The following is a 14,177-nucleotide window of genomic DNA, read 5'->3' on the forward strand; positions in this document are numbered from 1 at the left end:
TTTGATAATTCTCTTGTCAAATCTTTTTCCTCCTAAATAATTTTTTTGTTTAAAAATTATCTAATCAGGTGACTAAGGAACTTTAATAATTATGAAAACTTATTAATAGTACATGTTTAACGCGTCACTGAATTATATTAATTATGCGATAAGAAAATTGATACGAATCATACTTCTTTAATTAAAATATTATTATTTTTATATTTAGAGTTTGGGCCCGAACTTAGCACGGGCCTCATGTAACAAGTCCTTGAATAGATGAGAATATTATTTTATTCCATCCTTGAATATTCAGCAGTAGTCCTTAATGAATTAATATTCCTCTGTTTGATTCAAGTCCACACCGTGAGACTTTGATTGAAATTCCAATAGCAGTTTCCTTTCAAGGCTTTGAGCAGATTCTTCCTTTCATTAAAGCCTTCCAAATATGCTTCTTCCTTACTTCCATAAATCATGGAATATTAAAGGATCCTCAATCATATGCAATAATGAGAGGTTCTTCTCATTCTGAGATGTGGTACTCTAATTCCATATCTTTCGTTACTTTCCTTGAATGCAAATATTTTCCAAATATGCATAGATAATTTTGACCTTGGAAAATATCTCGGCCATAACTATTTGCGGTAAGAATATTCTTTTCTTGATATTGTAGTAAATTCAACACGTTCCTTTCAAAGGATATCTTCTTTTTACAATAATTAATATTCTCCCAAATAATTTCTCTGAACTCTTCTTCTGGCTTGTACACATATGAGCTCTTATTTAGGCAACCCAAGAGAATTTCAAGATCCTCTTCGTTCACCGTGGATCGTGATTAGAATGTAATCACATTCGTCTTCTTGAATTTGGATTTTAATCACTCCGAATATGGAGTCTTTTGTAAACTTGAGACTTCTGGCATAGCTTGATATTACATAGATTTTGGACTTCGCCAAATACAAATCAATCTTGATCTTTTTCTTTTGTAGAATATTTTTCCTTCCATAGGATCGTAGTAAATATTCTTCCCATAATTTTGCACTTTGATTTGAATAAGTCTTCATCTTCCACATCTTCTTACGTAATTCCATCTGGGAATATCTTCTTTTTCATATTTGATTAGATCTTCACCAAATCCTTCTTTATCAAATAAACCTAGAGGCGTATCTAGCCTACAAGGTAGGGGTTCAAACTCCGCGTCGAACCCCAAACTTTAGCTATCGCGGACTCTAAATTTATGTGTAAAAAATTATTAAAATTACAATAAATAGTAGATATGAACCCCTAATTTTAAAAATATAATGAGTTCAATGCTAAAAATCTTAAGATTGAACCCATAGAATTTAAATCCTGGATCCGCCTCTGAATAAACCTATACCAAAAATAAATTTACCACAAGTAAAAGTTCTTTTATTAATAATTATGTTGGTTTATTATCATCAAAATTAAAAGATGAAACCTTGGACCTAACAGCTCCATCCGCAGCACCACATTCTTTAATGGTAAATGACCCCTTATATCACTACTAAAAAACCAGCGTTTAGTGACGGAATATTAGCGACAGACCATATTCTGTCGCCAATTAACGACGGATTAGCTACGGATTGCTCATTTTGTCACGAGAAAGGCAACTAAAATTTTATCTCATTATATAGCGACGGATTAGCAATGAAAACTGAATTTCGTCACTAATGATTAGCGCGAATTTTTGGCGCCTTAAATTTCACTACGGATTTAGCAACGAGAAGGCGCGACAAATTTTATTTTTATGTAGCGACGGATTCAGCAACGAAAAATCCGTCGCTAGTCCTTTTAATTTTTCTCGAAAAAAATATATATTTGCAGCAACGGAAAAATTTGTCGCAATATTAATCATTAAAAGAAATCAATGTATTATTTAGCGACGGAATATAAAATCCGTCGCTATTCCGTCGTTAAGTGTTAAAAAAAAAAAGATATATCCCAGGGTACACATTTATTTCATTTCACTTCAAACACACCCAACACAGATATAGAGAGAGAGTCTGCGAAATTGCTAACATAGAGAGAGAGAGAGAGAGCACAACATAGATCAAAATAATGTGAATCTAGGGTTTCTATTGTGCTTTTCTCTTCTTCTGTTGCATCTTTTATCTAAAGGAAAGGTATGTTTTGATTTTTCTATGTTTTATAGGCGGTTTTCTTTCTTCTTTATCTCCTTCTTTGTGTTTTTACGACATTAAATCTAAAATAGAAATTAAGAAATTAGTGTTTTTTTGTTTATTATCTAAAGGACGAGAGCGTCTTTAAGTGTTTTTTTTTGGCTAAAATCGAAGTTGGGTGTCTTGAAAACTGTTGGGTTTATAATTTATTTGAAGGTTAAGTGTTGGGAATCTCTATTTGGGCCAAAATCTGATGAAAATGGAAATTCGACCTTTGTTTGTGCTAAACCTTGTAGGATAATATTATTTGGTGGTTAAAGTTTGTTTTAATTCGTTGCGTATCGAGAAAAAGCTTGAAGAACTCAAGATTCTTTATATACGTGATTTGAAATCGGTGTTAGTGAACTAGGTTTCTTACTCGATTTTTTTTGTATTCGTGATTTGAAATCGGTGTTAGTGAACTGGTTTCTTACTCGATTTTTTTGGTTTCGATTTCGTTTTGTTTCGCTTTGTCATTTTTTTTAACTAAAAGGAATTGAATGATATGTTCATTTCACTAAGTTATTTGAGCTTGTTCTTCCATTTAGAGGTCATTCGGTTGTATTAATGATGAAGACGGAACATTAATTTGATTGCTTTTTTATGTCAACATTAATAGGAACATGAATAATCTAGAGCGTGATTGGATGTACGATAGTTGGATGGCCTAGGGGTATAAACTACTAGCTTTGTGGCTGGTGTAGATATTTTTTCCAATTTGCACTTTCTCAACGAAATTACATGAGCGGTAACAAGGTTAGATGTCCATGTAAAAAATGTCACAACATTAAATACATGGATGTTGAAATCGTTGAATATCACCTTTTTAATTTTTGGATTTGTTGAGGACTATTTTGTTTGGGAGTATCGAGGGGAAAAAGATGTGATCGGTGAGATAGCTTACGGTAATGATTTGCACGGTGGTTCTCAACATGAATTGGGATTGATAATCCATACAAACAAATGGTCTTGGATGCGGCTGGTCCCAACTTTGGTCGGTGGTTCGAGTTCGCAATCTTATAGCAATATTGAAGTTGATTCTTCTCATCGTCACTTATGAACCTTGATGGAGGAGGAGCCTAATCCGAGTCCCAAAGATTTTACAATTTGCTACAAACTCGATGAAAAATTATATCCGGTTCTTTCTCTCTCGACTTCTACGTAGTCTCCCGTAATGTTAAATATTAAAATGGAGAATACTTTGTCATGAGGTTATAACCAAACGATACAATTGTTGAAAGAGGCTTGACCTGAAGATAGCAAAGTGCTTGATAGCTATTATCAGACTAAGAAACTAGTGCATAGTTCGGGTTTGCCAGTTGAAAAGATTGATTGTTGTGATTCCGGATGTATGTTGTATTGGGGTGATAATGAACACCTTACATCTTGTAAATTCTGTGGTAACCAGAGGTATAAGCGTCATGTCGGCTCTCGTAAGAGGAAATTGGTCCCTTACAAGAAAATATATTATTTTCCTTTGATTTCTAGATTGAAAAGATTATATGCATCCCATGCTACGGCCATTTGACATGAGATGGCACCATGAGCGTACACGAAGCAGGATGGGGGTAACGCGTAAATCCATCGACTACGAGGCTTGGAAGAACTTGATAGAACTACGATTTCTTTTTCGCTGTCGAACCAAGGAATGTAAGGTTGGGGTTATGTACGGATGGTTTCCAACCGTTTAGTCAATCTGGGAGGAAATACTCTTCGTGGCCGGTGGTGATTGTCACCCAGCTCTACAATTTGCCTCCGGGAATGTGCATGAAAGAGGCATATATGTTTCTTGTCATTGTTCTGGGCCAAACAATCCCAAACATAAAATTGATGTTTATCGCAACCTCTAATAAAGGAATTGAACTTGTTGTGGGAGAGACGGTGTAGAAGCATTTGACATCTCGAAAAAGCAAAACTTTCAGCGAGGGCGACTTTGATGTGGACAATCGGTGACTTCCCATATATTCTATGTTATCGGGATGAAATCTTTGCGGGCAAGTTAGCATGTCCTTGTGTATGGAGGAAACACAATCCTTTAGATTCAAATGGCGCAGAAAACATCTTGGTTTGATAGTCACGAATGTTCCTTGACCAACATCATCCTTTTAGGAGAGATCGTAAAAACTTTCTCAAACGTAAGACCGTCAAAAGACTATCACCACTCTATAGAACGAGAAGAAATTTTGAACCAAATTTGTGACTTGGGGATAAGGAAAGTACGAGAGTTAGATGCACGGAAGTTAATCGAGAGAATATGTAAGTCTTGTGGGTGGAAAAAGCGAAGCATATTTTGGGATTTGCCTTATTGGAGTTCTAACATGATTTGACATAATCTTGACGTCATGCATATTGAAAAAAATGTCTTTGATAATGTATTTAATACGATTCTTAATATTGATAACAAAACCAAAGACAATCTACAATGCGTCAAGATATGGTAAATTGCGATCGACCACAGTTGTCAAAGGACACTAGTGGAAAATATCCAAAAGCTATATATACAATAGATAAGGAAGAAAGAGCTATCTTGTTCAATTGGGTGAAGGGTTTGAAGTTTCCGGATGGGTATGTTTCGAATTTGGGTAGATGTCCGGACAAACGCGAAAAGATTATTTGGCGCGAAAAGTCATGATTGTCATGTGTTCATGCAACGACTAATGCCTATTGCTTTTCGTAGGCTTGCTTCCTAGTAATGTGTGGCAAGCACTTACAGAATTGAGCTTATTTTTAAAGATCTTACTTCGACCACTCTACGAGTGGATGACATGGAAAGATTAGAGCGGACATCATAAATCTTGTGTAAGTTAGAACGTATATTTCCGGGTTCTTTGACTCGATGGAACATCTTCTGCACCTTCCATATGAAGCAAAGAGTTACTTTGGACTGTACAATATCGATGGATGTATCCTTTTTTTGAAAGGTAAATTTGAAACTTTATGTTCAAATTGTGACAAGTATGCTAAACATAACTTTTCTAATATAACGGTCCATCCGTTTATGTATTTAGGTACCTCGGAACTCTTAAAACAATGATTGGGAATAAAAAGCTAGTGTTGAGGGTTCCATTGTGAAGCATACTTGATGAAGGAGTCAACACATTTTGTTTTTCATTATTTTGAACCTTATGTCATGACACGTAATCACGATGTGGACCGTAATGATGATGGTGGTCTTGTAGAAGATCTTGAAGGAAATTTATCAATATTCACCCATCACGGTCGACTATGAGAGAAGCGAAAAAAGAGGAATTTATCCCTTGAAGAAATCAAGGCTGCCCAAACTTACATTTTACTAAATTGTAAGAGGTTGAACCGTTTGTGAGGTAGCATTTGAATGTTAAACTCTCTTATTATTATAAATATATCCATATATATCATGACTTTCTATTGAACTTATTTTGTTGCAATGAAGTATGTACGTGCAACGTACGCAAGGAGAATTCTGAATCCATCTCAAGGTCAAATAGATGAGAGCCTTGAAGCATATTTCTCTATATGGTTCAAGGAATATGTAAGTTTCAACAATCATTAATTTTTATACAAGATGTTATTAAATTCTCAAAATTTAACTAAGTCTTACATTTTTCCAAATAGTCTTTGCAACCATATTGAGAATAAATTCTTGCATAGTCTTGCTCATGGACCACTAATAGGCGCTACATGTCATTCTGTGTATTTTACTAATGGATACAAATTTCACACAGACAGTCATGGTAGAGCAAGATCAACAATGAACCGTGGAGTTTGTATCTCGGATCCAAATTTTGGTGATTACTATGGACGGATAAAAGAGATTATACAAGTGGAATTTTGTGAAGATCCTTTAAAGCAAACTGTGTTATTCAATTGTGAATGGTTTGATCCAACTATGGATGTTGGTGTTAAAAAGCATAATCGGTACAAATTGGTTGATGTTAATCGTCGTCGCCGATATAAAAAATATGAACCTTTATTCTTGTGATGCAAGAAACTCAAGTGTGTTATGTGTCGTATCCTAGCAAGAAAAAGGATAAGGATGATTGGGCATTTTGTATTGAAGGTCAAACCTCGGAATGTTGTTGAATTACCCGATGAGGAAGTAATGGTGACGACTCATTTTGAATGTTCCATTCCAAGTTGAAGAAGTTGAAGTCCACGAGATAGATATGAATGTTTCGATTGATGAAAATATACTCTTATATGATCCAAATGGGAATGCAATTGAAATGGATGAACCCATCGATGATAGGTTATTGCAAGAGCATCATGAAATCCAAGATGAATCTACTGAAGAAGAGTATGAAACAGAGGAAACTACGGAGGATGAGGAAGAGTTCGAAGAAGGAACAGATAGTGACTAATGCTTAGTAACATGTGTTGTTGTATCTTTATTGTATTTTGCTTAAGATTTGGGTGTAAAAATTTTCTGATGGATGGTTGAGTGTTTTGATTTGCACCAGGTTTTCTTTATTGTTTTCTTTAACCTATTTTACCACTTTCATCATTACTTACGAATCTTGTAGTGTCTTGTGCGACTATGTTGTTTGATAGATGCCTTCTTATTTATTGGCTACTTATTTGGGGTTACGTGCTTAAGTTCGTAGCCAAAATACTTCTTTCAGATAAAGTAACATGTAACTAAAACCATTAAATCCTCTATTAGACTTATATATTCCATTATAGTTTTAGTTCAACCTTTGATAGAATCCTGATGTTATTTATATTACGGATACGTAGCGGACGGTACCGGTCAGAATTCATTGACGTGCTACTCATTGAAGGTTCCCGCATTTTTGTTGTTGAGGAGGTATTGTTGTTGCACTGCTATTGAAGTTCTTCTCACTTAAGTTTATTCATCTCCTATCTCTGTACAATAACTTGACTATTGATTTGTATAAAATGATAAATAGCAGTTGTTGATGACAAAGAAACTACATTTTTCTACGAATCGATGAGCAAGTATGGCCAAAATTGAATTTGATGAAAACTACGCTTGTGTTGTCATGTATTCGCATTTTTTCGAAATTCCGCAAGCTCGTTTCCGATCATGTGTCATACCATGTATAATTTTCCCTTTTATTGGAATTTAACAATGTTTCTTGTAATTACTAATATATAGAAGAGGCTTGGAAGCAGCTGGTTGTTGTCTTACCGGCTTGCCGACCAAGGCCTACTTTTGTAATTTCAATCTTAATTTTGGTTTTCGTGTCTAATACGTGTTGACTCAGATTATGTTTTACATGTGCGATCCTAAATTGCCCTTGACTAGGTTGACGATGAAGTGGCCGCTTCAAATTGTGTGTAATTTGTGTGCTTTAACTCTCTTTTCGTTTTCTGCTCTGCTGTTTCCTGATCATCTACCTTTGTTTGGTTGTTTGATTTCTGAGCTTCTTCATCTGAGGTGATGAGCAATCTATTACCGCTAATTTCTGCATAATTATTGGGTCTTTTTCCGCTATAATTTCGATTCTCTTATTCTTCTTTGTACTTTATAATCTTTCGCAAGTTTACGCGATTCGTTGCTGGTGTGTTGAATGTCTTTTCTTTTTCTAGTTCGTTTGAAAGCTGTTGAAGATTGCGATCCCCACGACAAGAGAGATTGCCTACGCTTTTAGTACCAATTTTGAGGATAAAAGGTAGTTTTCCATATCTACGTTTAAAAGTTTTGTTTGCTCTTTAGTTGAAATAAATTAGTGTTTGGTCGATATCATACATGAATCAGTTTACAGCTTGTATTATGAGCAGTTATTTTTCTTTATTTTGGTTAATTACAGCTTGTTCATGGCTGAAGAAATTCTTAATGTGCCCCATGCATACTTGCTTGCATTTTTCTTCGTCCACCCTTAATAGTTAGTATAACGATTGTATTACATATAAAGAGCTTGAGAGGTTGTTAATAACTATCAAGGATTAGAGAACTTAAAGAGGTGGCTAATAAAATGGAATCTAGTTTACCAATCAAGTTGCGGAAACAAACTAAACAAAGCAACGAATAAGCAAAAGAGTCGGTTGTTCTCTCGTAATTTGTTGGATTTTAATAATGTTATGACTATTCCGGTTAGTAGACAAGTGTCGTAGTACGCTAAATTAGCTTCTCACCGGTGTGTCGAAACCACGTTCACTATACTTTTCAAATTTGACTTGCAAAAACTTGTACTCAAACAATTAAGCATTTGTAGCTACAATAATCGAAATTTTAAGAATAAAGTGCTAGTTTCACTTCAAACTATCTTTGCATGTTTCACAATGTAACAAGAGGGACGATAATGCGAGGATTTGTTTGCTATAGCAAGGCGATCAACCCGTTTTCCCTTCAACCTTTATATTTGTGATCGGGGCATTTTCCACGCTATTTAGAAGTGCTTTCTCTTCTCTCTCTCTCTCTCATTACGAAAAGCAAGGAAACTTACATTAGTTAAATATACATGTCAAGATCCTTGACTTTTTATAGTCTAGTTATGATGTTATATCTTCTTACAGGTCACTGAACTGAATGTTTCCATCTCTTGTACATACTTTGAAGTGTAACTCTCTTTGTATGTTTGTATAACTTTGTACATGTAAAAATCATTGTCCATGTGAAGCTTTTACAGACTATTCAAATTCTACAGATTTCTAAGGGTAAGAAAAAATAGCAAGACGTTGCTGCCTGAAACAAAAAGCGTCGGTCCTTGGCAGAAACAAACTCTAAAATCAAGCTCAAGAGAGCAAATTTATATAAACAGTTGTTCACTTTCTATAAAAACATGGTTTTCATGATCTATTTTTAATTTACATCTACAGTCATTGTTAATATGTGTAGTTTGAGAGAACCATCATTTGCTCGGATACTATAAACAAACCATGTACAAGTTTGACATTGTTTCATGGGTTTGATTCCAACTATAAGTTATTCGTAGGTTTGTTACAATTGGAATTTTCTATTTTCACCACATTTTTTTTGTTTTGGTAATATTTAGTTCTTCATAGTAATTGTAAAATTCAAATTTTGGCATAAGAAGTGCAAATCCTAGGTTGTATTCCATCTGGTTGTCTGAATTATATTACAGGCACGATACTGAAAACTCGAAAAAGAACACAATTGCAGTAAAAGCAGGTGAAACCAACAAACCCAATAAGAACAACCAATTTGGCTGCACGGATGTGCTGCCTACGATCCACAACAGATACTTCATCTAAAATTTCCTGATCTCGCTTTTTGTTCCCTTTTCTTCAATTTGGTCTCTGTTTTGTTTTTCCAGTTGCACATAGATTTCTGCTGCTTCAAGTATTAGAATAAAAATATCACCATGTTCTCCTCCAAAAAGACTTGAACATGATGATAATATGTCTTTTTCATCCCAACACCAACAAACTTGTTGTTTAGAAATGAATATCCTCTCGGTCTTAGTATGGGCGCTCTAATCAATCTCCACCTCTTCAAACCAAACCAGTCCCACAATATACACCAGCCTTGAATATAGTATTATCCTCCTGCTTAGTGTCAAGCTTTCGTACTAGCGTGTCAATAAGCTTTTCGAGCATACCACTTCCATCCGAACATGACACCACTCCTTGCGATCCATATTTCATGATATGCACCGTAAAAATTGTTCTTATATCACATCCCCGCACCTAGGATCAAGAGAACAAAGACAGAAATCCACCTTGAACCACCCTTGCACCAGCAAAAAACAAAACTGATACAAGCAGTAGACTTCATCTGTGCTGGTTTTCCTATCACACCAGCAATTTCACCAGACACCAGCAATTTCACCAGCAGCTAGCCTCCAAGCCAAAATCCTTATTTCTCCATGGATCAGTAATATCAAGCTTCTGGTGTTTATTCCGTCGCAAACCGACCAAACACCTCCAAATTTTCTGTCCGTATTTTTTTTTTTTTTTTTAATCCTCGTGTTCCTCTCCACATCACGTTGCGGCCAAAGAACAAGTCGCATTTATGCAACCTCAGTGCTCGTTAGTCTCTATAACTTGTACACCAACATCAACCAAACCAAGTCCACAAAGTGACAACACTAGCTTGTTCTGTGATGCGGTGGAATGCTCGCTAGTTGCCCTATTCAAACTCCCATAGCTGTTACTCCGTGTAATAATGCCGAAATTGAATCCTTTTGAGCCCCGCTATTGCTTTCCACCTACTGCACATAACACTGTTGTTCTCCTACCATCACTACAGCAACAACTAACTCCTACTCGACATATCTACTTGCATAGACAGTTAAACCAAATCCTGATAACAATTCCTACTCTCTTGAGCACAGGAAAATAGATTCCACCAAATTTGCCCACTTCTTCTATTACCCCTGGTTCCCATATTTCCATATCAAGTATTTCCCATTTTGCCCCTGATCCACACCATACATTGAAAAAGATTGTATCCATCATTATGTACCACCCCAACAGCCTTTTCCCAACAAAAAACCATATTTCCTGTTTTGCCCCTCATCATGAAAAACAATGAGAGCCTTAAACCACCACCTCCACACTTTAAAACAAAGACGACTGTGCAAATCTAAGCGTTAGCAAACCAACGTGTAACATCTCCTTCCTTGCTTAAACAAGATCCATGCTACACATTTTCCACTCTTCTCCCTTGGCACAAACAATGACAAGTTAGATTTGAATATCTTGCTCCGTATACTTTTTTTTTTAGCAAATAATCGGAACATTTTATTCACCAACTAAACATTTGTACAGCTCAAGGAAAAAGGAAAACAAAAGGCAACTCGGGACCGGACATCAGCAAACATCCTCGTGCTTCATATCGTCTATACCTCCTATCTACATCACCTAGGGATAAAAGTTCATGCTATCTAATTTCTACTTTAACCTCGCCTAGTGGAAGACCACGCCCATGCACTTCCCGCACAATTTGCTTCACCATAGCTTCAATACCCCTCTCGCTTTGTTGAAACACCTCGGCATTCCTTTCCTTCCAAATCGATAAGCATTAGCACATGAAGACACATCCGTAAATTTCGAAAAGGTCGAATCGTTACCTTTAGAATGTATAAACTCCTTCAGTATACTTAATAATTCCCTTATTGTGTTTTAATAGTATTGTATAAAGAAGTTAAAGAGTAGTCTGTAATGGATTAGGCAAATCTTGACTGTAGACTGCTTGTTCATGTGAGAATGGACAGTGAGTGAATGAGTTTTGAAGTTGCATGCCTATTTATACAAAGTTGTTAGGATTACTTGAATGGCTCATTATTCTTGCATTGTTCTGCATGTTGAATTGTTGATAAGGATCTCTGCTTGGTCCCCTTATGAATGTGCTTATGCATAATTTGCTTTTTGTTAGGTATATCAATTTTACTTTTTATTTATGAAGCTGCATATCCTATTGATGTTGGTCAATTTACTTTTGCCTGATATAAACAGTCTACTAGACGGAAGAATCGAAAAGTAGTATCAGTAATGACTTAAATCAGTAGGAAATAGCCTGAAATTGTCCTTCTATTTGTTGTTTAGGAACTCTAATTGTCTTTGCTTTCATGTTCTGTTACTTGACTATGAGACACTATATATGATCAATTATATCCAAGTTGTATGAAACTCTTTTTTGTTGGTCATCATGAGACTTCAATTCCAATGAAAAATGGATAAATATACGCTCCTTATCTTTGGAATTCATTTCTCTTTTTATTTGGTACAATTGAATGGTTAGTATTCTTGATGTTTTAATTTCACTACTTATTACAGGAAAGATATCAAGAAATATTACGGGAAAAATCACAGTCTCAGTCTGATATTGATCAATGTGAAGCATATTACGAAGTCGCCTGGGGAACAAGGAAGAGAAGAATATATGGTCTTGGATCTCAAGCACAAAGTTGTTATGGGCCGAATCTTTGCGTCAATTCGCTTTAATGCTTCAAAGATCAAGACCACCTTCAACTTCTCAATCAAAGACCATTTATGCGTAATATGGAGGAGTTAGTGATGCGATTGATTCCTACACTGACTGATCGCTTGCTTCCTTTATTTATTGAGAAGGCACGCGGAGTGATTTCTTCACCATCACATCATCCAAATACTCCTATCGACAAACCATCAGTTGTGACACCCATAGTGCCTCCTCCTACTACTGCTAACGTTGACGATGTTGATCCTTTAGTTTCTGATGATGATCGTAGTCCTTCACCCATGCATTAGTTTTTTATGTTATCTGCTTTTTGTTGGAAAGAACAAAATTATGCACTAACAATACTTGATGGATGTGTGGGTTCTTTTGGTAGTTGATAGCTTGGTGTTGTCGGTGTTTTGGACTTAACGATTATAGATTCCGCTTTCTATTTTGAATCTTTTTTATAAATATTATTTTATGTGAATGTCGGATTATTTTTAAGGGTATTTATTAATTTGTATTTAGTATGTTTCAACATGTGTGTATTTTAAAAAAAAAATCGGAAGAAAAATATTTGTGAGATTTGCGACGGATTTTGGTCGTTCTTTAGAGGGAAAACATGAGGCTACTGCATCATTGCGACAAACATTGTATTGTCGCTAAATGCGAGCACAAATAATTCAAATATTTTGCAACGGATTAGCGACAATGGTTTTCGTCGCTAATTTACTAAAACGACGAAATGAAATATGAAATTAGTCACGGAATTCATAACAATAGCAACAAAATATTCCGTTGCTATAATGTGGAACGGATCTCATACGTCGCTACTCTGTCGCTAAGTTTGCTACGGATTTCATTTTTCCGTCGCTAATAATAGGTTAGCAACGCGCAAAATCGTAATGTGACGACATTCCGTCGCTAATCCGTCGCAACACATGTTTAGCAAATATATATGATCTTTGATTAGCGAATACGTCCGTCACTAAACACTGTTTTTTTTGTAGTGTATAATGGTATAGATTTAAGAATGTTCTATATAACGTTTTGCATGTTCTATATAACGTTTTGCAACAATGTTATGCTATGTCTGTAGACTATGAGTACATATACGAAATAAATAACAAAAATTTAAAGGGAACTATAATAGGTCGACATAATTAATTGCCGCGGGTATGTTAGTCCTAGACTCCTAGTGTATTTGTATGTGTATATATACAAGCTCAGAACTTTTTTAACCCAAAAAATAATTTTGGAACCAAACTAACCCTTAAAAAGAAAAAAACAAACTAGGCTTCACGCACAGAATCTGTGCGTGAAAGAGGATACTTTTTTTTTTTTTTCTTTTTTTAAGCTATTAAAATCACGTTTTTTCCATTCTTTGGGCAAAGATTAGTCATGTTTCAAAACCCCGAAATATCAACATTTTATATAGACCTTAATATATTTTTTTGTGTACAATAACGTCGGTTCATTGCATCAAGTATACCTAAACGTTTGGATCGTCGTTTTGGGGGTTGTAAAGTGCCCCGAAGTAAGTTTTGTTTGCTTGGAAACTTGTTATCTTTGTTCTTTGGAGATCAAACTCAAAATTAAGTTTTTTTCCGTACTTTGACCGAAGATTAGTCACGTTTCAAAACACCGGAATATAAATATTTTACATAGAACTTCATATTTTTTTTTTAGCGTAAAATAATGTTTGCTCATTACATCAAGTATACATATATGTTTGGATCGTCGTTTTAGAGGTTGTAAAGTGCCTCGAAGTAAGTTTGAAAACTTGTTATCTTTAAGTTTTTTTTCGTAATTTGATCGAAGATTAGTCACGTTTCAAAACGTCGGAATATAAATATTTTATATAGAACTTAATATTTTTTTTAGCGTACAATAATATCGGCTCATTACATCAAGTATACATATGCCTCTTCACTCACGTAAATAAAAAATAAGGATAGGAGCCTAGGTAGAAAACTAGTTGTAAATTGTTGAAAATTTAAATGGTCATAACTTTGCGCTCGGATGTTCGATTTAAGCGATTTTTTTTTTTTTGAACTAGGGTATTTTTTCGAGATCTACGCAGGCATTTGGCCGAGCCGATTTTCTAAAAAACGCCCGTTATCCCATTCAATTTGAATTTTGCCCCAAATTTGTGCAAAAATTTCATTCTTCTGTAGTAAAAATCTAATGAT

This window comes from Lycium ferocissimum, chromosome 7 (genome assembly GCF_029784015.1).
Source record: "Lycium ferocissimum isolate CSIRO_LF1 chromosome 7, AGI_CSIRO_Lferr_CH_V1, whole genome shotgun sequence".
In the NCBI taxonomy this organism is placed as follows: Eukaryota; Viridiplantae; Streptophyta; class Magnoliopsida; order Solanales; family Solanaceae; genus Lycium; species Lycium ferocissimum.